Source organism: Macaca mulatta, chromosome 3, assembly GCF_049350105.2.
Source record: "Macaca mulatta isolate MMU2019108-1 chromosome 3, T2T-MMU8v2.0, whole genome shotgun sequence".
Lineage (NCBI taxonomy): Eukaryota > Metazoa > Chordata > Mammalia > Primates > Cercopithecidae > Macaca > Macaca mulatta.
In genome coordinates, this window is record NC_133408.1 from 96,838,512 (window position 1) to 96,865,732 (window position 27,221).

The 27,221-nt window shown below is 37.3% G+C and overlaps 1 protein-coding gene across 1 annotated transcript in view; it reads right to left on the minus strand.

Annotated features, from left to right (window-relative positions):
- Positions 1–26,424, minus strand: part of ITPRID1 (ITPR interacting domain containing 1) — a 134,781-nt gene extending 108,357 nt beyond the window's left edge. Inside the window, exon 1 of the mRNA XM_015133759.3 lies at positions 26,303–26,424. The gene's annotated coding sequence lies outside the window, so the exon portion shown is untranslated. The remainder of the gene's footprint in view (positions 1–26,302) is intronic.
- Positions 26,425–27,221: the final 797 nt, after the last annotated feature.

Consider the following 27,221-nt stretch of genomic DNA (forward strand, 5'->3'; position numbering starts at 1 on the left):
AGTTGTATAGTTATTTCATTATATATTACAATGTAATAACAATAGAAATAAAGTGCACAATAAATGTATTGCACTTGAATCATCCTGAAACCATCCTCCACTCCACCCCTGGGCCATGGAAAAAATGTCTTCCATGAAACTGGTCCCTGGTGCCATAAAAGTTGGAGACTGCTGTTCTAAGTCATGGGAGAATTACCACTAATCGTGTAAAAATAAATATTAATCAGTAAAAATTTACTGAAGAGCAGTTAGGCAATATGTACCAATGTCTAACAGATACATACTATGAGATATTCTTTACAGTAGAGTAACACAAATAATGGTAAAAAGAATGACGGAGTTAGAGAATTATCAACTTAACTGCATCATGGTAGTAAATAATTTCAGGAACCACCATAATTGGGTGCAAAACTTAGGGGGTGAGAGTCCAATGAAGAATAGGATATCAAGATAGCCTCAAAATGTTTCTTCAAGAAATGCAAAAGGAAAAACAATACTTCGTGATGGAGAAACTTAGCAGATGCTTCCTTAACCAAGTGATCAATATTCACATCTCGGGTAACGGAATATAGCAACATCATATTCCTCCTGATATGAAGCACTCAGAAAGACAGTGGTTATTTCTGTGCTATTTCCATGTTTTAATAAACCAAATGTAATTATGAAAAATATCTAATAAATCCAAATTGAGGTACATTTTATAAAATAACTAGCCTGTTGTATTTAAAAATGTTAATGTCATGAAAGACAAAAAAAGATCGAAGAATTTTAAAACCCTGAAATGATATGACAACTAGATTAGACTCTGGGCCATATTTTTATGTTTGCTTTAAGGACTTTACTGGGACAAAGGCCAATTGTGAATATGGTCTGTAGATCAGATAACAGTATTGTGTCAATGCACATTTTATTATTTTGATAATTATACTATCATTATGTAAAAAAAACTGGCCTGTTGTTTGAGAAAATAAACACTGAAGTGTTTAAGGAAAAAAGAACATTATATCTGCAATTTACTCTTGAAAGACACTATATACATAGTGTGTGTGTATGTGTTTGTGTGTGTATAGAGAGAGACAATAAAAAAGCAGGGGAAGTAAAATGTTAACAATTAAGGAATCAGAAGACTACACGAGAGTCCTTTGTATTGTATAGACTTAAGTCCAATAATTTTACTTCAAGTATTTTTTCAAAGGAAATAGTCATAAATATTTCTGAAGATCAGTCCAGTGTTCGCTGTTAGAGCAAAAGTTTAGAAAAAGACCTACATGGCCATCAATAATGAATTGCTATTATATAAGTTATAGATTTTTACCTGATAGAATACTGTACATCCATTAAAAATAATTGTGACAATGTATGGTTCTTGATTTATCCCAGAAGATGTCTGGAATATTTTGTTATAGAAAAAATGTCACAGAAAAATATGTACACTATGATCTCATTTTTGGGGGAGAAGAAAACAATCAATATTTATATTAAAAAGATACTAATCCAAAATGCTAAATATTGTTATTTCTGAATGGTAGGCTGGGTGACTTGCATTCTTATTTTGTTAATTCAGATTTGTCGGAATGTTTTTTAACAGCCATGAATTACTTTTATTATGAATAAATAAATAATGTCATTTTTATTTTAAAAATCAATGGAATAAGAAGAGTGAAAAACAATAAAATATAGCATAAAAAGCAGTTAAATAGTCTCCAAATATAATGTATCATAAAATAAAGTGTCAAATGTCTAATTTTATTAGACAAGTTTTTAAAAAATCATAGACTTTTGTTAAAATTGGGGGGGGGGAACTAACAAATTAATACCTAGAAAATGGCAAGTCTCTTGTAGCAGAGAAAAGACCCATGTCTGTTTTCATATTTGTGAAGCAGTAAAAGGAGGAGAAAAACTCCATGGGTAAGATAAAATGATATAATTTTCAATAAATTTTTAAACACCAATTGTGGGGTGTCTAATACTTTAGAACCCCTATGGGTCCCAGGTGAAACTGTCAGCCACTCACAATGTCTCTTCCATGGGCTTTATGTGAGTATTCACCAGGAAGATTGGGAGCAAAGTAGGATAGTAAAAAGACCAGTTCCTCTTCGACAGGCAGTGTCCTTGGAAAGGGAAACACACACACACCACACACACACCACACACACCACACACACACACACACACACACACACACACCTTCCAAGCAGACAATAAACAGGAAGCAACAGCAGGCTATGGCTACAGGAGGGCAGGATAGCTAAGTGAAAATTTCCCTTAACCTCAGGCATGCAAACCCTGCTGAAAGCCTCATAATAGAGCAGAATAACTAAGAGAAGCTCCCCTAAGCTTTCCAAGACTTAACTCTGAATAAGAGGCAGCAGCTACCTATGGCTAAGTGAGGAGGAGAAGAGCTAAGAGAAATGGCTCGTAAGGTGCAGGTGAATGAGGCCTGCTTCAGACTGAATGCAGAACTGAGACAAGTTTTATACAAACTCAAAAATCCCAGTCCCTGATAAAGGGAACGTTCTGATTCTATCTTTCTATTATTTCAACTCAGTGATGAACTCAAACTAACTAAAGTGACAGCAAATCCAAGACCCAGCAAGACTACAGACTAGATTGACTCAGTGCTCTATACAAGTGACTTGATAGATAAAAAGGATGTTCCTGTTGAAGATTATAAAAATATTTACTTCAGTTTTTTATCTTTTTTGGTTTTATATATAATATTTAGTATTTAATAAGAAATTACAGGAAAGAGAAAGAGAGATGAAAATGAGACCCATCATTAAGAGAGGAAACAGTAAATACAACCAGACCCAGAGATACACCAGGTGGTGAAATTATCAGACAGGGACTTTAAAATAATGATAATAAATAAGCTAAAGAATCTAGTTGAAAACATGGAAAAGATGTGAATAGAGGAGACTTCCAACAGGAAGATGAAAAATGTTGAAAAAAAAACACAAAAAGAATGCAAGACATGAAAAATAATGTGGTAATAAAAATGAAGAATTCTTGTGATGAGTATAGCAGCAGACTGGACACAGCAGAGGAGAAAATAACTGAGCTTGAAGATGAATCAGTAGATATTATCAAAACAGAACTACAAAGAAAAAAAGATTTTCAAAATGGAACATAAGACCCAAGATCTATAGGAAAATATCAAGTGATTGTATTTTTGAAGCCCCAGAAGGAGAAGAGAGACAGAATAGAGAATAAATATTTCAAATCAAAATAGCCTGGCATTTTCCCAAACTGAAGAAATGTATTAAACTACAGATCCAGGATGCTCAGTAAATCCCAAGCAAGAAGACTACACTGAGTCACACCATACTCAAACTTCTGAAAATTGAAGATAAGGAGAAAAATCTTAAAAGTATCTAGAAGACAAAGACACATTACACAGAGAGGAACAACAAATAAAAATGATCCTTGATCTCTTATCAGGAGCAAAAAGAGCCAGAGATAATTGAAAGACTCATTTACCCTTCTAAAATCAAAACAAACAACTGAAAATCAATATGAATCTATAGCTTTATAGCCAGTTAAAATATTCTTCAAAAATAAAGGATACACAAAGCATTTCAGATGTTAAAAAATGGTAAAAGAATTCATCTTCAGCAAACCATATTAAAAAAGAAAGTGCTTTTAAGAGACCTTTGGGTTGAAGACAAGTTATATGAGTTAGAAAACTGATTCAACAGGAAGTAAAAATTTGATTTAAAAAACTTAAAAGTTATTTCTATTATGTTTAGGAATATACCCACACACACATATGTATACAAATATATGTACATCTATATGTATACACACACATATAATTATTAATTACATATCTACTGAGTCTATCTTCATGTAATCCAACTGATAAATAAAAATACATTTATATTTCTCTCAAAGACTAATGATTGGTTAATATTTGCAAGGTACTGTGAGACTGATATAGCCATAGAATCAAACTGTGTGTGAAAACAAGAGCATAAAAGGTAAGAGAGTGATATTTTGAAGTATACCATTACAAGGTTTCTACATTGTGAAATAGTATAATATATTTTAATGATAGATTCTGATAAGTTAGGCAAATATTATAATCCGTAGAACTGTGCTGTTGACAAGGTAACCACTACACATATATGGCTATTTACATTTAAATTAATTCATATTAAATAAAATTAAATATTTAGTTCCTTGGTTTCATTAGCCATATTTAAAGTGCTCTTAAGTCACATGTGGCTAGTGAGCTACTCTATTGCAGTTTAGACTGGAATGTTTCCATCATTGTAGAAAGCTTTATTAGACACTGCTACTCTAGGGAAAACACTAAAAAATGAGATAAAAATAAATTTAAAAGAATCATAATAAAAGTCTTAAAAAGAGAAGATAAAATGTAATTTAAAATTATGTAATTCAACCACCTCTCCCTAATAAAACAGAAAAGGAGGAACACAAATAAAAAATAGATGGACAAATAGAAAGCAAATACCAATATGGTAATATTTAAACAAAACACATCAATAATTACATTAAATATACATGGAATAAACACCTAACTACAAAATAGAGCTGATCAACTGGCTAGGAAAAAAAAAAAACAAATTATATGTTGCTTATAGTAATGAACTTTAAATATATAGACACAGAGAGAGGTTGAAAGTAAAAGGACAGAAAAAAATTTAACATGCAAACACTAAGCATGAGAAAGCTGATATAGCTACATTAATACAAGATAAAGTAGGTTTCAAGACAAAAACTATTAGCGGAGTAAAAAAAGAAATTTTTATCATAGTAAAAGGTCAAATCAAGAAGACTCAATCTTAAATGAAAATACAATAAAACAGTTTCCAATGACATGAAGCAAATACTGGCAAGACTAAAGAAATAGACAAATCTAATTCAGAGCTGGAGATTTAACATCTCTACTGATAAACAAGAAAAGTAGACAGAAATTCAGAAAGAATATGAAAGATTTGTCTTAATGGACGTTTTAACCAAACATTCCACCCAGCAAAACACAAATTCTTCCCAAATGCACATGGGACATTCACCTAGACCAGCAGTCCTCAACCTTTTTGGCCCCAGGGACTGGTTTGGTGGAAAACAGTTTTTCCACTGGAAGGAGGGTTGTGGAGGTAGCAGGGAATGGTTTGAGAATGAAATCGTTCCACCTCAGATTATCAGGCATTAGAGTTTCATAGTGAGCACACAACCTAGATCCCTCGCATGTGCAGTTCACAATAGGGTTCACACTCCTATGAGAATCTAGTAACATGGCTGATCTGACAGGAGGCAGAGCCCAGGCAATAATGCTTGCTCACTTGCCACTCGCCCTCTGCTGTGTGGCCTGGTTCGTAGCAGGCCAGGGACTAATACTAGTCCACAGCCTGGGGGTTGGGGATCCCTGACCTAGACCATGTACTGGGCCATAAGACACATAGTAATAAATTTAAAAAGATCAAAATTGTACAGATCATGTATTGAGATACATTAAATTAGGAACCCTTAAAGTACCTAAAAAATTCTCAAATATTTGGAAATTTAACCATAATGCTTTAAATGACCAATGGGCCAAAGAAGAAATCACAAGAAAAATCATAAAATATTTGAACTAAAAGATAAGGGAAATATATCAAAATGTGTAGGATGCAGGGGAAGAAATTAGAGAAAAAATGCAGTTTAAAATGCATATATTGGAAAATAAGAAATTTAGAAAATAAATGACTCATGCATCTACTTTAGGAAGACAAGGAAAGAAGAAAAACTAAATTCAAAGTAAGTAGAAAAAGGAAATAATTTAAAAAGTGTAAAGATCAATAAAATGCAAAACAGATAACAAAGGTAATTTTAAAAGTCAACTGTCATTTCTTTAAAAGTTTCAAACAGTTGATAAAAATTGATATTTTATCAGTTGATAAAAAGAGCAGGAAGATATCACAGCAGATTCTGTGGGTGTCAACAAATGTAAACATATGTTATCAAGAAACTTCATGACAATACATTTGACAAAGAGATAAATTGACAATTTTTTGGGAAAACTCAACTGACTAAAACTAACATGAGAAAAGAAAAGATTTTTTAAGAGATTCATATCCATTGAAGAAATTTAATTTGTAATTAAAATCCTTCTCATGGAGAAACCCTTGGTACAGATGTCTTTACTGATGAATTTTACCAACAATTTAGAGATTGTGTCACATCAATGTGACACAATTTTTTTCTGAACATAAAAAAAGAAAAAAATTCTTTTCAATTCCTTGTATAACTGATACCCAAACCTGATAAAGGCATTTCAAGAAAACAAATTATAGATCAGTATTCTTAATAAACATAGATACAAAAATATTTAACAAAATACCAGCAAATAAATGTTCAGCCATATGTAAAATGGATAACCCAAGCAGGGTTTGTTAAAGGAATGTGAAATTGGTTTATTATTAAAATATCAGCCTAGAGATGTTGTGAATGGCTGAACAACTAGTACATCTCTGTGAAGTGGCCAACTTGCTTGGCCAGCTTGCTAAAACATTATCTGGTATCGGCTTTGCATTCTTCTGTTTTCTTTTTCCTTACCCTTTTTACCCTGCAAGTGCATTTCTCATAAAGCATTAAACACGTTAACAAATCAATGAACAAAATTCATCATAAAAACAGAATAAAGGAGAAAAATTATGTGATCACTTAGCAGATGCAGAAAAGGAGTTTGACAACACTCACACCCATTCATGGTCAAAAACTCTTAACAAACTAGAAATAAAAATACTTCTTCAAACTGCAAGGATATCTGGAAAAATCCTACAGCTAATGTCATACCTAACAATGCAAGACTAAGCACTTCCTCCTCAAATTACAAATAACACAAGGATGTTCGCTCTCATCATTTCTATTCAATCTTTTTCAGAATGTCCTAGTGAGCTCAATAAAGCAAGAAAAGAAATAAAATTAGGAAGAAATAAAACTGTCCTTATTAATGGACAACATAACAAACAGAAAAGAACAATTTTTCTAACAAACAACGCAGAATTATTCAGTTTTAAATATTCAAATATCCAATATTAAAACTGTTGCTACTATAAACTTTAATGTCATTAGAAAATGTTCATGATACAATAAACATACACACAACAAAGTAAAATAAACATGTTATAAAATTATATATATATATATAATCTCAAAATGGAAAGGAGTTAGTTCAGAATGCCAATAAGGAAACTCTCTTGGTGGATTGGGATGATTATTTTCTTACTGTCATAAATTTGTTTAATATAGCTACTGTCCTGACATTCATTCATTTTTAGGCCTGACGTAAGTTGTTTAAAATGCAGTCGTACTCTATTACCTTCGGCTCAGTTAACACTTCTCCTCCTTATGTGGTTGTTTGTAATATAGCACACTTGTTCCTCATCTCACTGACCCAAAACCTAACACACCCCACAGCTGCTAAGGTAAAACCTAATGATCAACATCAGAGTCATGTAAATAAGCTTTCCCTTGTGTGTGTGTTTTCTTTAAACTATCCAAATCCACAACCCCTGTGGGAAAGCCTAAAGAATAACACCCATGGGTCTTAATAAAGTCCCAAAGACTCCCTCTCTCTCTTGCTCCCTTCTACTGGTTGAGCTCCCTGCAGGCTTCCTGTAGGCCTCCTGTCAGCAACCCTAGACGGTCTGGGACTTGTGAGTAATACATTTCTTTGGTTTCACACGTTTTATTTTCACAGCTTCATTGTGTCTCACCTGACTGACCCACCCAAACCTAATGCTCCCCCAGTGAACAATCTCTCGAAAAGCGATTATCTTGGCTTATGGCCACTCAAAAGAGAGACCTCAAAACCAAATTAGAAAGAAACTACAACAACGAAAATCATAACACTTCCTCATATGCTCCTTAATTTCTTAATCTTCTATGATGTTCATGAATTATTTTTATAATCAGAAAAGTAGGTATACTTAAAAATATTTTCTTTTGTACTCTGTGGGATAATTCCAAGTGTTACCAAGGAGAATGTTTATTTTCTCTATATTATTTCCTTCTTCCTAAAATTTATCAACTTGTTTTATTTACCTTTGTAGTACATGGAGACCATCTTGTAATTATGCAAACTCTGCCGGAATTCCAACATGCCTAAACTATGCTCTGATATTCTGGTCAGTGCTTTCCAGCTTTTTGATGTGCAGAGCAGCTCTACACCCAGCTCCATTTGGGCTCCCTCTAAAGTCCTGGAGGAGCCTGCTCTGGGAGATGACCAGCCCTGGGGTTTTCCCTGTGCTGCTCTGGAGGCAACCCCAAAAGACAAAGTATCAATATCTCCCAGAACATTGGATGCCCACTTGAACAGTACTTGTAGAAAAGTTCTGAGCAAGGCTAATCAGGCAGTATTCTGGTGTCTTAACTAGCAAATATAGATCCTACTTATCATAATCATGATCAGTTTCAATATCTAGTTGGGAAACTGATTAAGAAAAACTCTCATGTGTTCACATTACAAAACCAGTAATGAACTCTGGACCTGTCATACTTATTTGGATGATTGCTTCCTTTTTTTAAGGTTTGAACCCCAGTATTAAGTCATTTCCCAATATTGTACAATAAGACAATGATAATTAGGCAAGTTTTCAATGGAAAATTACAGTGAAAGTTTACAGTGAGAAATGGATGATTTTTCTCATTATCTTCTTCAATTTTCATCTTTGAATTGAATTGTCTTAGCAAGTAGAAATAAAAGGCAGTTACATCTGAATTTCAGATCAAAAAATACATTTATGGGCACAATTGTGACCTATTTATTTCTAACTGTGCCCCATTATTTGGGACTTACTTATACCCCCCAGATATGCTGTTGATCTAAAACTCAAATGTCACTGGGCATCCTAAATTTTACCTGGCAATTCTATCCCTGAGTCAGCTTTCTCCATTCTGTCAAAAGCAGACATTTTTACTTCTATAGTGGGTTCCACCTGTACCAAAAAATCCTACATGGCTCCGGTATGTCACATTCAGTCTTTATATTTAGTGAATTCACTGATTAATTAAAAATGAGAGAGTTCATTTCTTTAGCTTTCTCTTAATGAATTAAGCCTCCTTCAGGTAAGCAAGAAAGACAAAAAAAAGTCTTAAGTACAAAGAATAGCAATAAAAAGAAGGGGAAATATAATTTCTGCTTCACTCCTCAGAAGCATTGCTTGAACTAGTATTCAGAACATAGAGGCTATAACCGAGCAATTTTGAGCCTAACGCATTTTCATCCCCTGTGTTTTAGACCTTTCCATGTTAATGGCAGCCACCTAGGTAGTCCTGAGGGTAAATGAAATCATCTAGGCCCAAATCCATGACAACTAGATCACTTCATCTACTTGCTAATAGTTTTTCTTCCTAGGAATCACCCAGTCACACAGCTGCAGGTAAAGAAGTTTCAGAATATGCCATCACTGCCCTTTCATTCCAACTGAGAGAAAATGAGAGCAGAGAGCTAACGCCCCTCCCCAACAGACTGGATTTAAAAAAAAAAAGTATAAGAGTTACTGTACCAGAATAAAGGAGTCTCAGCAGAAAAATGGTCTTGCAACTTGTTGTAGTTGGCATCAAAATATGTGTGGAGGTCATGTGTACCTTTTTGTCTCCTTGAATGTTCCAGCAGCTAAGACTACAGAGCCAGTGTGACTGCAGAATGATGACCTAAGAATAATGACCTAATCTGCTCCTATTTAAAAGTTGGTCATAGAAAGCCAAGACAGTCTGTTTGCCTAAAGCCATGGTCAAGTTGAGGGTAAAGACACAAAGTGATTCTCTCTACCCGCTTCTCTACAAGAAAGAAAGTGGTAAAAACGTCATTAGGAATGGCAGGAGTTATTAGTAACAACTTCTGGACTCAAAGGAAGAGTGTGTGGGGAATGAATACAATGGTTTCAGTTGTGGTTTTATTTCTATGAAACCTCTTGCTGTTCCTTTAATGCCCTTTGACCTGTTGGCAGGTCTGAATGCAGGACTGGAATGCACTTCACTGAGGAAGTAAAGCAAACTTGTCTTCTTTGGTTACCATGGTTATGGCACTGTGTGTTACCAACTCAATGATTTGCATTGCAAACCGTCACTGGAAATGAGGACAGCAGAACTTGATATTCAGGATGGAGAGATTCAATTCACTGGAAATTCTATTGGAAAATTCAGAGGGAGCAAAACATACACATACACTCATACTCCTGAACCCATAAAGAAGTCCAAATTGTGAGTGAGAACTAACAGAGTCAGTCTTATCATCCATAGAATTTCACTATCTATGAAGTATTTTAGTTGAGAGATGAGATGATTTCACATTAGGAAGATGAGTAGGCACATTATTGACCTCATTTTTTGAATTAAATTCCACTGCTACATTCGCCATGCATTCTTATATATGACATAATGCTAAAGCACTACCTAAAAATAATGTTTTTCTTGAGACATGCATTTCAACAATATCCTTCATTTTAATAAGTTGCATTATTAGAGTTTAAAATGATGGAAAAGATCTTGTGCATTTCAAATTATATTTCACTTCAAACAAAGAGGAACCCCAAGATGAGAAAAGATGAATTGGAAGTGCTGAGATTAAAGAGCAGGGGAATGAGGGGAGGAGGCCTCATCAACTCTTTCCTCTTCCTCTATGACAGCTCGTGACGTTTCTCAGCAGGGCTCCAAGCATCAATGAGCAAGATATGAATACCTTCCTTCTAGCCCTATAAACTAGCCCTCAGCCTGTTCTGGGAGATCTCTCTTGTCTCTTAAGACTTCTCCCTGCCTTCATCACCAGTGGCTGAAATTCTGCCTCTCGGGAGCCCAGGAGTATGTCAAGGCTGACATGACAAAACAGCCTCCTTTTCCTCTGTGGCATGTACTGCCTTCTCAGCCCTGAGAAGACCACAACTTTGTCTCGGCATCCACCAGGATGTGCTGGCTTTGTAAAAAGGCTAATGACACAGCATACTTTAACCGAAATGCCATGGCCAGAACTGTACTTGCAAAATGACGTCCTTATTTTAACAGTTTAATTCTAAAAGATTTTAATAGACTTGATCTTTAAAATAAAACTGGGCATAGAATTGCATCTACACACACACATAAACAACCTCAATTCCCATACTTTGATTACCCATTAGTTATACATGTATTTATATATCTTATTTTTGTGGGAGCGTGCAGTACTCAGAGCACTGAAGGAGAATAGGACCCTATCAAAACATAGTTCCTATTAACATTATCTTGGGAAATCGATTTCCTTTTTAGAAGCATAGTTAATTCAGAATAATGATGTGCGCATCACTGGATTTTTTTAGAAAAGAAACTTTCTTCATAAAAATGAATATATTTTGTTATATATATGGTGGTCCATGAAACAATGGGCAATTCATAACCAAAGCACTGTAATTCCAAGAAAACTCTTCCAAATAGAACACTTCCCTTTCAGGTCTGTCTTCCAACATACAGATATCATCCTTTGTGACAAAGAGATACTCAGAATAAGTTGAAGTTGTTCACTCTCTAAGAAAGAAGACAAATAAGTTCTAAGATGGCAATATAATTAGTAAGGGTTTTTGTTGTTGCTGCTGCTGTTGTTTTTGTTTTGGGAAAAGGAAAGGATTCTATGAGATCTAACAGGTAAGGAGCTCAGTCCAGCTTCAAGGGTTTGGAAAAAGCATCCTGGAAATTACAGTCTAAGCGTGATTTTAAAAAGGGATAGAATTTAGCCAAGGAGGCTGAGAAAGGAAAAGAAACTACAAGGAGGAGGTGCTCCGGTCAGTAGGGGGTTGAGGGAGATGACAAAAGGTGAGATTGAAAACCTATGTCATGCATTTTCCACATTTTTAATAAGTAAATAATTACTATAACCTCTTTGGATCTACAAGAGTATCCTACAATAGGAAAGTAGGAGTGAGGAAAGTGAGACCCAGAAAAGTTAAGAGATTTGACAGTGTCACAAAGTGAGTTTTTGACATACTGCATACTAGGGCTAAGGTCTCTGAAATCTCTGACATAATGCTTCTACCATTAATGGGAAACCAGGCTAAAAGAAGAGGCGCAGTCTTAATGTCTTCTCAATAAACTAAATAATGTAATTAACTTTGACTGGAATAGCCTTCATAAAGTATGAGTAAGTAAATGTAAGCCTCTATCCTTTGCATGGGGTGGGGAGAAGGAGGATGATTCAGGGAGAGAGAACAGCATGTGCAAAGGTGCAAAGGTCTAGGGTCAAGAGAGAGAATAAATTCCACTTGAAAAATTACAAGAACCTCAGCATGGCTACTGCATAATATATGAGGAGACAATGTCAAGTGATGTAACTGGAAAGGGAAGGAGTAACCAAAATATGAAGGACTTTGCATGCCAATAAGGGGTTTGAACTTTGTTCTGAGAGCAGTGGGAAGTGAAATGATCAGACTTTCATTCTGAAAAGGTCTTTTTGCTTCAATATAGAGAATAGAATAAGTGGAAGCAACAAGACTGAAAAAAGGAGGCTGGGGACCAGGTAAGATATTATGGTGACTGTAATCATAGCCCCAAGAGTAGAAATGTAGATAAGTGTGTTATCACAGTACTATGTGGGAGAAAAAAACTGCAGGTCTTACGGACTGATTACTGTTGGGGGATGCAGTGGTCAAAATTAATCTCAGTTTTCCAACTTGTGCAAGTGGTCAATACCATTTCATTTATAGAGCAGGCATTACAGAAGGAAGTATAATTTGAAAATCGTTAAGATAATGAGATGATATTGATAGCCACCATTTATATTGGTTTGTGCCAAGCTCCACAGTTAAAGTTTTACAACATTTTCTTACTTCTCACACAAAATTTAGGTAGAAGTTATTATTATCCCATTTTAGAGATGAGGAAACTGAGCTTCACAGATGTTAAACCATTTTTTCCCATACAACTAGTTTGACTATGCCTCTCTGACTCGCGACGTAGGCCTATCTGACTCCTAGAGCTCAAAAAGTACAAATGCTTCTTGATTTATAATGGGGTTAATCCCCTGATAAACCCATCATAAGTTGAAAAATTGTTAAGTGAAATCATCATATGTCAGAGACTATCTATATACCAATTGTGATACACTTTCTAAAGTTATTTTGAGGAAGGAGAGCATGTTATTTTAGAGATATCAGAATCTTTCTCAGTTTTCCAACAATTCTAAATACAAGTGAAGCAGAGGATTTAGTCTGGCTGTTTTATGTTCACCAAACCAAGCCAGAGAATTAGTTGTCATGTTTACTGATAGAGTTTCCAAGTAGGTCCAAGAGCCCTGGCTAGATGAAGAGAGCTGAAGGTAAGCTTTCCTTCCTTTCACATTCATGCACAGAGACTCAAGCTCAATATTTTTTTTTAACTTTCCCAATGAGCCAGAAAGTTATTAGAAAACACAATCTCTATGTACAGTACAATTAAATGATGATTGAGGCTGATTTATAGGTTAGTAAGCTATAAGAATAAATAGGAGGCAATTCTTTCCTAAGTAATCTTTAGTAGATATGATAAATCTAGCTGTTAAATGCATAGCATGAGATTGAGTGGCCCCAAATTGCTCTATGTTCCACTAGATGGGCTTTAAGATGGTGTTTCATTTTAACAATACTTTTATTGTATTTCCCCCCTTAGAGTTAAATTTGACACATCATGCATGCTCCACAAATATTTGGTATTCATTCTCATCACAGTAAGTCCTGCCAGGTCAATTCAATCTTTCTACAGTAAAGATTCAAATCAAATGCCGCCTCCACTGTGTAGGAGGTCCCCATCTTTTCCCCTCATTTTGCTTATGCCTGTTCCAGAACATTTACCACATTGTGCTTGTTACTATACCATTGAGTCTCAACTAGAACTGATTTTTCACCAAGGGGACCTTTGGCAATGTTTAGAGACATTTTTGATTTTTGCAATGGGGTGGAGAATGCTACTGGTATCTGGTGGATAGAGGCCAAGGATGCAGCCCTACCCCAAATAATTTTTTAACCCAAACATCAGGATTGATGACATTGAGACACCCCGTATTAGACAAAGGAAAAGATGGAAAGCTTAGGACTTAGGGTCACAAGTGCTCAGTTGCAACCCTGGCTCCAGCACTTGCTAGCTATGACATTGGGCATGTCTCCATTTCAGGATTCTCATCAATACAGTGTAGATGCTTCTTTTACAGATGCTTCCTTCACAGAATTATCACAGGGACTAATTCAATAATGCATGATAAATGGCCTGTAAACTTGATAGAGTCATCATTATATGTTTTATGATTGTATGTGTAATGGTGAATGTAATAATACTAATTGCACAGTCAGTTTGGATACATAGGTCTAGAGCTGAGTAATGAAATTTGGACTGGATTTCACATCTGAACCTGAATCTTATTTCTTTGTATTTCATCTCAACAAAGATTTCATATTGAGCCGAATCTCTGAGCTAGCACTCTTTTAGGTACTATTGATATAAAAATAAGATATTCTTCCTAAATTAAGGAACTCTCTTTGTAAGATGAAGATAGAATCATAAACAAATAGTTACAATACTATGTAAAATAAACTAAGATAACAGAGGATAGGTGAATAAAATTTTTTAGAAGCAGGCCAATTCAAAACACATAAAAAAGTTTATGGGCTGCATTATAACCAGTCACAAAAAATTTCCTTTACTACCTTGCTTTACTGATCCCCATGGGGGAAAATGTACACTCTTATGACTTAGATTACTTGCTCTACAGAATAGATGAAAGTCAATAAGAAAACTGAAATTGCTTTTTAACAATGAACATGTTAATTCTGGCCATATAGAAAAGTAACAAAATGGAGGCAGCTTTCTTAATCTTTAATCTTGAAATGGAACTGCTAATCATGACTCAAAATGGCTGCATGGGCTGTGAATTGCTCATTGCTGTAACTGAGATATAAAATGCTTTCAGGACACAAATGAATGTTTGGGGGAAAGTTTTCTAAGCCACTCCAGACAGCTGGAAAGTATTTTCATTTACTTTGCTCATTGGAAAGGATTGCTCAATAAATACCTGATAAACTGTACTGGATTGACCTGACACAGTAGTATAGGAAGTGAGCATTCATTTTCCGCCTTTCTCTACCAACCCCCTACATGATTGATTGAAAGGGAGAATCCTGGGACATGTCATAGAAAACTGAGTGAACTCATTTTGCCTACAGATTGTCTTGGATACTCACCAATATCAGGGTCATTAAGTAGTTGTCATATTACTGACATATACTTCCTGCACTGTTCCCTGTAGGATTTTCTGCCATGGATTTCCTGACCTAGAATGTCCTCAGTATTGCCTAGGGTAACGATTCTAAGACATCTTAGTCTAAAGAGCTCTTCAATGGTTCAAGAAGAACCAACACCTTTACAACTAACATTTATGTCAACAAACCTTAGTAAGAAAAAAGCCCAGGCTTCTGATATAATCCTAACAAGAGTTAGTTTATATTTTGCTATTCCACACCAGGAACACTGAACATAAAACAGTCTGAGAGCACTTAACCCTCCTGTATTAGGTTATTCTTACATTGTTATAAATACCCGAGATTGGGCAATTTATAAAGAAAAGAGGTTCAGCTGGCTCATGATTCTGCAAGATGTACAGGAAGCATAGTGCTGACACTGTTTGGCTTTGGAGAGGCATCAGGAAGTTTACAATCATGGTGGAAGGTGAAGAGCAGGTGGTAAAAGCAGAAGCAACAGGCAGGGGTGCCACACATTTAAACAACCAGATCTCTGGAGAATTCACTCACTGTTATGAGGACAGGACCAAGTCAGGAGAGATCCACCCCCATGACTGAAACATCTCCCACCAGGCCCCATCTCCAACATTGGGGATCCCATTTCAACATGAGATTTGGGCAGGAACAAGTATTCAAACTACATCAATCCCTCATGGATTACTATTGGATATCTCTGAGTACCCAATTACCCTCAGTTTAGTTGGGAGTTACTTTAGGGATATCATCAAGGTAGCTCTTCAGATGACACCCTTCTCTGGCAATCAGTTTAAAGAGTCAACTAGTTAAGAGTAAAAGAAGCATTTATATCCATTTTTTTTCCCCTAGTATCTACTGCTTAGTTAAATCCATACATTTCAATCCTGTATACAGGAATCAAAATGGCTGAATTCTTCTTTGATTAGTAAGACTAGAATGCTTTTGTCTGCAATTTAGTAAACATACCCTCAACACCAGCAGCCTTCTTGTTGTCTTAAAGAATAAATTTGTGTTAAGACAAACTTAGAAAGGAACTAAGCATGGGTATCTTCTAAATGCAAGGCACTGTGCTGAGTGCTTTACAGACATTATCTCATTTAAAACTTATATTAGCCCTATGAATCAAAAACTACTATCTACATTGCACAGATGAAGAAACTGAAGATCCAAGGTTAAATACCTTTCCCCATACAATATAGGCGGTAGGATTTGAATACATACATTATAGCTACAAACCCCTTATTTTCTCCCTATGCCATATTTTTGAGAAAAGTAAAAAATGTAGCTCATATGCAGTCAAACTAACTCTATTTATACCCATAAGTTAATGAACACTCAATTGCCATATTATGAGCTACCGAATAAAGAATATGGGATTTTTGGCTTGCTTTGTTTTTAACTTTCTTATAATTTAAAATTGTGTTCTACATGGCTTGCCATCCCTGGAATTTCTGTCTGATGCCTAGCATCATGAAAACACACCTAGGAAATTCAGGGAAAGACATTCAAACCAGATCATAAGCAAACAGGAGATTTCCATGACAGACTGATACTGGGTGAAAAGGATCCTCAAGGGAATGCGACTGTCCCAACTTTGAATAAGATAGACTTGCTCTACACTGCAGAAAGCAGATAAAAGTAAAACCTCATTGAAACAAAAGTGTGGCTTATTCCTTCATGAGCGACTTTCATCATAAGTTCCAGAAGATGAGCATTTATTATGTTTTGGTTCATCAATGTATCCCCAAGAAGGCTGTAGCACAGTACCTCACAGTGAGTGCTCAATGGCAGTGAATGTGACCTTCACATCGCAATCTTAGTCTACAAGATGGTGAAGGATTTCAAATAGAGAAGTCAAAGTAATAAGGTGGCTAGCATAAGGGAGGGGAGTCAGAGAGGACATGTTCATTGTTTCACATACTTTAGTAGTGGGTCTGTGGAAGAATCAAGCAGGCTGACATAGGTGCAGTCAGACCCAATGGATGGATCTAGAGGGAGCAGTGTTGGACAAATATGAAAAACAACTTCCTAATACTCAGTAATGAGATGAGTAATGAGTTCCCAGTCCCAGAGGTGCTTGGTTAGAAAAAGACTTGCTCACTGATTTTGGGGTTCCATTGTAAGAAAATACAAATCTTTTGTTGAAACTTCTGGCTTTGGCTTTTTTTTCCCATAAAGAGCTTGGAAGTTGTCACTCCTATCCTTATAAAAAGAAAAAATTACTGGGTAACATAGTGAGACCCTGTCTCTACCAAAGTAAATAAATAAATTAGCCCATGTGGTGGTACATGCCTGTAGTCCTAGCTACTTGGGTAAGTGGTGGGGGCTGAGATGGGAGAATCACTTGAGCCGAGGAGTTTGAGGCTGCAGTGAGAGCTGTGATCACTGCCTGTGCTATAGCTTGGGTGACAGAGCAAGGCCCTGTCTCAAAAAAAAATAAAGAAAGAAAGAAAGAAGAAAGAAAGGAAGGAAGGAAGGAGGGAAGGAAGGAAGGAAGAAAACAAAAAGAAAAAGCTGGACAAACGGAAATAAACAAGTTTCCTTGGACACATCCAGAGCTGAGGTCTCAGGGACGATCTGTATATCATAATCTGAGTGGCAGTCCCATCCAGAGAGTCAGATCCAAGACATGCTTAACTAAAGCAGTAGTTACTGGAGCCACAGACCAGTAGAAACACTTGAATAGTAATTTTGATGAACCACTGGAGGCCAAATATAGATTAACATAAAAGTGAGAAAGTTATTGAGCTGCAGCTCTAGGAAAATTACCCATGATTTGGGAGACTTTTACCTCCAGGAAACCCACCAAGTTTTCATAGTGAAGATAAACGAAGATCCCCTCATGGCTCTGGAAGAGGGAGGAAAGGAATAATCACTGTGAAATATGACCAGTTCCTTCTGCATAACAAAAGCCAACTCTCCAGGGAAAAAGACTTTGCCACAGCATTACCCCAGTTGTGGAAGAGCATCCCTCCTATACTAGACTAGATGGGCAAGGTAACCAGAGAGTAGGAAACGCTACAGGAAAAAAAAATTCGAAAGAAAATTTTATAGGTCAGAAATTTGAATCTGCAAAAGAAAGGAGAAATATTGGAGAAGGAATAAAGGTAAAATAAAATCATTATTTTTCTTATTCTTAGTTTATCTAACAGATAACTTGGTTTAAAGTAACAATAGTGTCAATGTATTGAGTGATAGTAATATAGCAAGGAATAGGAGGGGGAAATTGGAAATAATCCATTATAAGTTACATGTATTACCTGCAAAGTGGTATGGTGTTATTTAAAGCTGAATTAACATAAGTTAATTAAAAATGTGGGCTGGGCACGGTGGCTTACACCTGTAATCCCAGCACTTTGGGAGGCTGAGGCGGGCAGATCACAAGGTCAGGAGATCAAGACCATCCTGGCTAACACGGTGAAACCCCGTCTCTACTAAAAATACGAAAAATAATTAGCCGGGCATGGTAGCAGGCACCTGTAGTCCCAGCTACTCGGGAGGCTGAGGCAGGAGAATGGCATGAATCTGGGAGATGGAGCTTGCAGTGAGCTGAGATCATGCCACTGCACTCCAGCTTGGGCGACTGAGCGACACTCCATTTCAAAAAAAAAAAAAGAAGAAAGATCTATAGTCTAAGTTTCTACTTTAGGAAAGTAGAGAAAAAGAGCAATGTAAGTCTACAGCAAGCAGAAAAAATAAAAAGAAATAATAAACATAAGAGTAGAAATAAATTAAACGGAAAACAATGAAAAAAAAAATCAATGAAACCAAACCTTGTTCTTTGAAAAGAACAATAAAATGGATAAATTTCTAGCCAGAAATGAGAATAAAAGAGAGAAGACAGCCTTTGTAATATGAAGCCAGGGTTCTCACAGTTGTGGAAATTTACAACTAAGCAAGTAGAAGAGTCTAGAATAATTCATGTAGAAATGGATGAGAGATGGGGATATCAGTATTAACCCATGTTTAACTTAATATAGGTATAGATGATTACATATAGAAGTTTCATGGGTATATGTATATACATGGATTAACATACACACATATATTTCATTCCTCTATCTGTTGAGAGGGCCTAGAAGCAAAACACTCCACTAGTAATGAACATACCTGGTATCCAGATCTTGGTTTCTAAAACCATTCTGATTCTAGGTCTAGGGCAGGAAATACAAAAGATGAGCTTATAACATTTTATAGTGCCAGAAAGTAAGAAAAGTGCCTAACTCTCTCTCTCTCTCTCACACACACACACACAATGATGTGGTATGTCCAAGAGACACAGAAGTCAACTTAAAGAGCTCTTATTGGCAAAAGCTGGGAAAAATAATTCCAAATAATTTATGTAGATACTCCACCTTCAAGGAGGTAGAGTATAACTTCTCACTTCTTGGGTGTGCGATATGCATAGTGACTTTCTTTCAAAAAATAAGTATGGAAAGGGAAAAGCATAACTTTACAGTGCAGAAACCTGACAAACACTATCTCAGGCAGGTGTTCAGATTAACATCAGTGGAGATAAGTCACGTTGATAGTGTGTTTTCTTGATATAATTTGATAAAAGTGCTATTTTACCTTTATGGTTTTCCTCCCCTAAACCCATAACCCCAGTGTAATCATAAGAAAAACAACAGACAAATCCCACTTGAAAAAAAGCCTACAGTATACTTGATCAGTATTCTTTGAAAATTTAACCATCATCAAAAGCAAGAAAAGTTTGAGAAACTGTGACAGTCAAGAGGAGCCTAAGGAGATGTGCCAACTAAATGTGGTATGGCATCCTGGATGACACTATGAAACAAAAAACAGCTAGGTAAAAACTTAAAAAGGTTTAAACAAAGGTGGACTTAGTTAATAATAATGTATCAATATTGGTTCATTGATTATAAACACATGTGTCATTTTAATTTGTTAATAATAGAGACAGTGGGTATAGAGAGATCTCTACAATTTTGTCTATATTGAAAACTATTAAAAAATAAAAATGTATTTATTTTGTGGTTGGATTAAAAGATATTTTGTATACCTACTCCAACTCTGAAATTCAGTGATTCTAAAATAAGGTATTTATGATAATGTGCAAAGAAGGGACAAATACCAGCAGGATAACATAAGATTAAAATAAATATGTTTTTATATATAAATATATAATATATAAATATATATATTTTATAAAACATATACATATATATAGAGAGAGAGGCCAGAAATAGAACCATATATGCATGGTTGTGTGTATAGATGTAACATCATTATGTAAGGATATATAACACAATGCTAACAGTGGTCATCTCTGGATGATATGATTTCAAAGTTTTTACTTTCTTCATTTTATTTGACTGCATTTTTAGAATAATTGACCGAGGAGACACAACTATTTTTGTAAAATAACAAGAAGTTAATCCAATTCTAGTATTTAAATTTAATGAGTATTCACGATGAGAAACGCCTGTCTGAGCTATGTGCCCCTCCTCCAAACTCAACCAACACCCTGTACTAACTTCAATCATTATACCTTAGCAACCATTCTATACACGTATGTTGTCTATCTTCCTTCCTGGATTATAATCTTCTTGCGAACAAGAAGTATCTCATTTTGCATCATTACCATTTTGTGTAGAACCTGGCATCTTGAGCATTCGGGGCACCTGCACAGCACGCTGCAGGATACAATCTTGGACAAGTCACTGCCTCAGTTTTCTCATAAGTACAATGAGAAATTTGGGCTACTGTCATCTCTGGAGATTTTTCTAGATCTAAGATTCAAGGTTCTTTGCCTGTTACAATGAATTAGGCAAAACGTCACAAAATAGGAATCTCAGGGAGATTATGTGACTTGCCCAACTTCTTTTGCATCTTCTGGAATGTGATAGAAGATTAAGATTCAGGAAATGTCTGCTCGGTGGGAATTGGTTTAGAAGACTTTTTCTGTAGGTTTTAAATAATTTATTTGCTGTTAAATTTGTCCTTGCAAATTTACAAAAGCCTGAACATATGAGATTGGCTAAAATACAGAAGAATAAAATACAAGGATAATTATTTCCTGAGACCTTGTTAGAATTGTTTTTCAGATTTTCCTACAATACGCAGAAAATACCCATGTGATAAAGTGAGTATATTGTTACATGTGTTTCGTTCTAATTATGCCGCTTTTTCCTTGGACCTGAGATTAAGGAAAAATGATGGAAAATCACCATTCCTGGTTTATGCACTTCAAGGTCAAACTCAAATGGCTTTCCAACATCATTGATTCTGCCATCTCTCACTCAGCAACATTCTCTAGCTATCCAATTCCTATTCCCCGTGAACCCTGATCACTTGAAACATCGAGTTCACCTAGAAGAGCCTATTATAGTTTATGTGTTTCCTTTTGCTGGTATAACAAATTATCACAAACTTAGTAGTTGTAGGCAACACACATTATTGTCTTATAGTTCTGGAAGTCAGAAGTCTAAAACTTAGTCTCACTGGGCTAAAATGTGTATGTGTCAGCAGGCCTGCACTCCTTCCTGGAAGCTCTAGAGGAAATCCATCTCCTTGCCTTTCAGAGGCTGTCTCCATTCCGTGGCTCGTGGCTTCTTCGTCTTCAAACTTAGCAGTGTAGCATCCTCAACTCTCCTGACTCTGCCTCTCTGCTCCTATCATGACTCCTCCTCCTCTGACCCTGACTCTCCTGCCTCTTTCTTATCAGGACCTTTTTATGACATTGGCCCCAACCAAAAAACCCAAGATAATTTTTCTTCTCAAGATCCTCAACTTAATTACATCTACAGAGTCCCTTTTAACACACACAGTGCGACATCTTGACGTCTTTGTTGTGGGGAGGCACTATTCTATCTACCATACACCCATCTTTCTCCCATCAGCACAGTGGACACCTCTTATGCTGAGATCCAGTATTGAGAGGTGACAACGTGCTAGCAGCCCTCGCTCGCTCTCGGCGCCTGCTGGGCCTCGGCGTCCGCTCTGGCCGCGCTCCAGGAGCCCTTCAGCCTGCCACTGCGCCGTGGGGGCCCCTCTCTGGGGCCGGCCGAGGCCGGAGCCGGCTCCCTCTGCTCGCGGAGAGGTGTGGAGGGTGGGGCGCGGGCGGGAGCTGGCGCTGCGCGCGTTCCGGGCGGGCTTGGGCTCGGCGGGTTCCGCACTCAGCGCGGCAGGCCGGCGCCTGCTGGGCTTGATCGAAGGCTGAGTCCCGTGCGTGGACCGCCGTTCCCTCTTTGCGAGGTCGTTGGCCACGATGGCGGGTCTCCGTCTCTTTCTTGCTTCCCCTGTTTTCCTCTTGGTTGTATGAGACGAGCTCCCTGTGGGCTGACGGAGTGCCCGGGCTAGGTGCCGCAAAGTCCCGCGGCGAGTGCCAGTGAGAGGTGAAGCTGGTGGGGCTTCTGGGACGGGTGGGGACGCGGAGAACTTTTCTCTCTAGCTAACGGTTTGTAAGCGCACCAATCAGCACTCTGTCAAAACGGACCAATGAGCTCTCTGTAAAACGGACCAAGTTGCTCTCTGTAAAATGGACCAATGAGCTCTCTGTAAAATGGACCAATCCGCAGGATGTGGGTGGGGCCAGATAAAGGAATAAAATAAAGCCACCCGAGGCAGCAGCGGCAACCGGTTCAGGTCCGCTTCTATGCTGTTTCTTTGTATCTGTGATAACTCTGGGTGGTGCTCACTCTTTGGGTGTGCACCGCTTTTAAGAGCTCTAACAGTCACCGCGAAGGTCTGCAGCTTCACTCCTGAAGTCAGCGAGACCACGAATCCACCAGAAGGAAGCAATTCTGGACACACCATCTTTAAGAACTGAACCACTCATGGCAAAGGTCTGCGGTTTCATTCTTGAAGCCAGCGAGACCAAGAACCCACCAATTCCTGACAGTATCACAGCAACTTCTGGGGAAGGCATCTCTGGTACAAGTCACGTCTTGTCACAGATAAGTAACTACTTTGGAGGTTCTATTAAAAACTCTTCTTTTAGAAAGTGCACAATGGACATATAGGCTCTAATTGAGGCTATCTAAGCATGTACTACTTTTGTATTCAGACAAATTATTTTTTCTTAAATTTATAAGCTTCAGCGAGAGACAGACTTAGATTCAAATCTGGGTGCTGCCAACTATTATCTGTGTCTCTTAGAGCAAGCTGTTTCTTTTCCTGAGCTATGCTGTCTCTAACTCAGCCACATTCTCTACCACCATCTCTGGAATTTCTCAGTGTGAGATTTGAGGGATATCTAGGGTGTTTTAAATTAGAGTCATAATTGAATTTACTACAGGTAGTAGAAATAAATAATAAATAAGATTGTAGAATTTGAGTCCGCTTTTTATAAAGTCTGAAGTTTGATATATTAGTTCTTTTGTCTGAAAATATTTTTCATATTTCCCAGAACCAGTAGTATATATATACACACACACACACGCAGAAATCTTCAACAAACCTAACTGCCCAGTAAGACACCCAGGTGATTATGCACATTATAAACTATTGTGTTTTACAGAGAGGGTTTATTATTAATCTTTTAGTGTTGTTTTGTTTCCTTTCCTTACCCAATCATTTGTGTCTCTGTGATTCTCTGAAATTCGTCCAAGTTGTGCGTTGCCCATGGTTCCTTTCTCTTTCCTCTTGTTAATACTGTATTTAATTTGCTACAAAGTCAATATTTATTTAATAACCTAGTGTTTTGTTGGCAAAAAAACTATTATGAATGATACAAATATATAGCCTATTTCTTCTCCTAACACAATACTTTTGTCATCTTACAACGTGAAATAGAAGCTTATTAGCCCCCTCAAAACTTCACAACATTTTTGGGATCTGCTTGTACCCTGGTCTCTTCATTCTTTTGTTCTCATTCTCTCTTCACATTCCCTCCTTCCGTCATTCTTTCTCTAAATAAGAAATATGTCCGCCGGGCGCGGTGGCTCACTCCTGTAATCCCAGCACTTTGGGAGGCCGAGGTGGGCGGATCACAGGGTCAGGAGATCGAGACCACAGTGAAACCCCGTCTCTACTAAAAATACAAAAAATTAGCCGGGCATGGTGGCAGGTGCCTGTAGTCCTAGCTACTGGGGAGGCTGAGGCAGGAGAATGACGTGAACCCAGGAGGCGGAGCTTGCAGTGAGCCGAGATCACGCCACTGCACTCCAGCCTGGGTGACAGAGCGTGATTCTATCAAACAAAACAAAACAAAACAAAACAAAAAACAAACAAAAAAAGAAATATGTCGTTTTGGCTCATTGCATTTTAAACAATACAATGTATATAAAATTAAATGAAAATTCCTATCCCTAAATTTTCAGTCTTATAATGTAATAATCACATCAAGTTGTTGCCAATCCTTGTCCTCTGGACTTTTTCACATACTGGACATCATGCTATGTCAAAGTAGATACATTTTTACTTTTTGTTTTTTCAGACAGAGTTTCACTCTTGTTGTCCAGGCTGGAGTGCAATGGTGATAGCTCACCACACCTCTGCCTCCCAGGTTGAAATTATTTTCTTGCCTCAGCCTCCCGAGTAGCTGAGATTACAGGCATGCACCTCCATGCCCAGCTAATTTTGTATTTTTAGTAGAGACGGGGTTTCTGTGTGTTAGTCAGGCTGGTCTCCATTTGACTTCTTTTTTTTTTTTTTTTTTTTTTGAGACGGAGTCTCGCTCTGTCGCCCAGACTGGAGTGCAGTGGCGCGATCTAGGCTCACTGCAAGCTCCGCCTCCCGGGTTCACGCCATTCTCCTGCCTCAGCCTCCGGAGTAGCTGGGACTACAGGCACCCGCCACCACGCCCGGCTAATTTCTTTTTGTATTTTTAGTAGAGACGGGGTTTCACCGTGTTAGCCAGGATGGTCTCGATCTCCTGACCTCGTGATCTGCCCGCCTCGGCCTCCCAAAGTGCTGGGATTACAGGCTTGAGCCACCGCGCCCGGCCCTTTTGACTTCTTTTTAATGGCTACGTACTAGTCCATTGCATGGACATACCACAACTTGTTTCTTTCTTTTCTCTTTTTTCTTTTTTCTTTTTTTTTCCTACCACTGCTGTAGAAAGCAGAGCATTTCCCTCATTGCCTTTATAAGTTCATGTATTTTTCTAGTGGAGAAGTAGTGGAAAGGAATGAAAAGGTATTCCTATAACAATTTTTTAAAAAAATAAAACTTCTCCTCCAAACTCTCTCACTTCTTGATCTCTTGCCTTAGAGGATTTAGGAAAATGGTCTGGTAAAGTTATAAGTTAGCTGTATATTATCCAATAAGAATAGATAATTACTAAATCACCACTTCCCTCTCTCCTGTCAATTCCCCAATAATTGTGAGTGAAATGGGCCAAGTTCTCAGCTGTGAACCAGGAGAAGTGAGAGGGAGCTATGAATGACTTAAAAAAGGTACCTGCTAAAAACACAGTTGCTTTTATTTTATATATTATGTAAAATATTAACCTTTATGTATTACATAAAATACAGGTATATTATATATATATATATAAAGCAATTTATATATCTGTCTGTGTATATATATGTGCAAATATGCTATCTCGTCTAGTTGAAACATTCAATTTCATTAGTATTTAACACATCTTATTCATTAGCAATGTATATCTGTTAAAGGTGAGGTACCAACATACTATTCTGACTTGTTGCATTTTGCAAATTATACTAGTGCGATATCCTCACACAAAAATATTACTGGCTGAAAACTAGAAATGGAGCGACACCATGCTTATAAGCTGTTCTTACCTGCTGGACTCTGTCTGTCCCTCATTCCCTGGAATTGGCTAGCTTTCAAAACCACAATATTTAATTGTCAGTTATTAGCCCCCACAACTCCAGATTAGCTTTTTTCTCCTCTGCCCCCATCCAGGAAACGGTCAATACTCAATATTCCTTCTTACATTTCAACTCCTTTATCACCAACAGCATTTAACGTTATTTTATTTGATTCTAACAGCTTCAATCCGATCAATTTCACCTGCATTTAAAGGAAGCCTGTTAGCTAGGTTTACAATCCAGAGGGAGAGAGGAAGGTAAAGGTTTTGTGTCCCTTTAATGACCAGGGAGAATATTTAGGTTCCTAGAGCACACACATACAAAAGTTCTGATAAACAGTCTTACCTTCCTTAGTTGGAGGAGAGGACAAGCAGTGTCTATCCCTTAAAGCAGAGATCATGAAAGCCCCCTTCAGCAGCCTCTACACACCTGCCACACAAGCCCATTCCTGAGCCATCTGAAAGTTCCTGAAGGAAACAGGGTAGCATTTGACTACTCTTGCATAACATTTTCATAATCCACACCCATTGTCCTAAGGAAAAACCTGTTTTCCTCATCCACTGGGATCAGAAAACAATCAAAACAGAAGCCTGGGACAGAATGGCACCTTCAGACAACTAACTCAGACTGAAAGAGACTTCCAGTACTCATGGACACTCAGGATTTTATGAGCTCTACTTCATGCCAGACCCTCGTCTGGAAAAAGGAGGTGCGAAGATGAACAAATTGCTTTCCTCTCCCCTTAAGAGCTTGCAGCCTTTTAGGGCCACAAATGTAAAAACAACTAGTAACTCCTGTGGAGGAACATTGAGGCCACAGAAGGAGAGGGGATGAGTTATCCATAGGGAATTTGGGAAGCCCTCTCCCAGGGGATAATGCCTGTGATGAGGGTTGAACGAGGGTTGAATAGGTTTGGGGCTGTGGGGAGGACATTGAAGGCAAACAGCACCATATACCAGAGGCACAAAATTAGCCAACAGAATGGTACATTCAGGGAAGTGTGAAGAAGTCTGTGTGGCTGAAACATAGAATATGTGGAAACAAAAGAGAGAGATGAGACTGAAGAAGCAGAAGTGTTGTGTGATGGGCTAACTTACGACTTAGAAAATAATAACTGTGATGGGGATACTATAATTATTCTACACTTCAGTGTCTGAATGTAGCATATTGTTTGTAATTGAGAATGAGAAGCATTGGTGGAAGTAGTTTAATGTATATCTAATTGCTCTGTGTGCTCAGAAGATGGGTGGTCTGGTTAACCAAA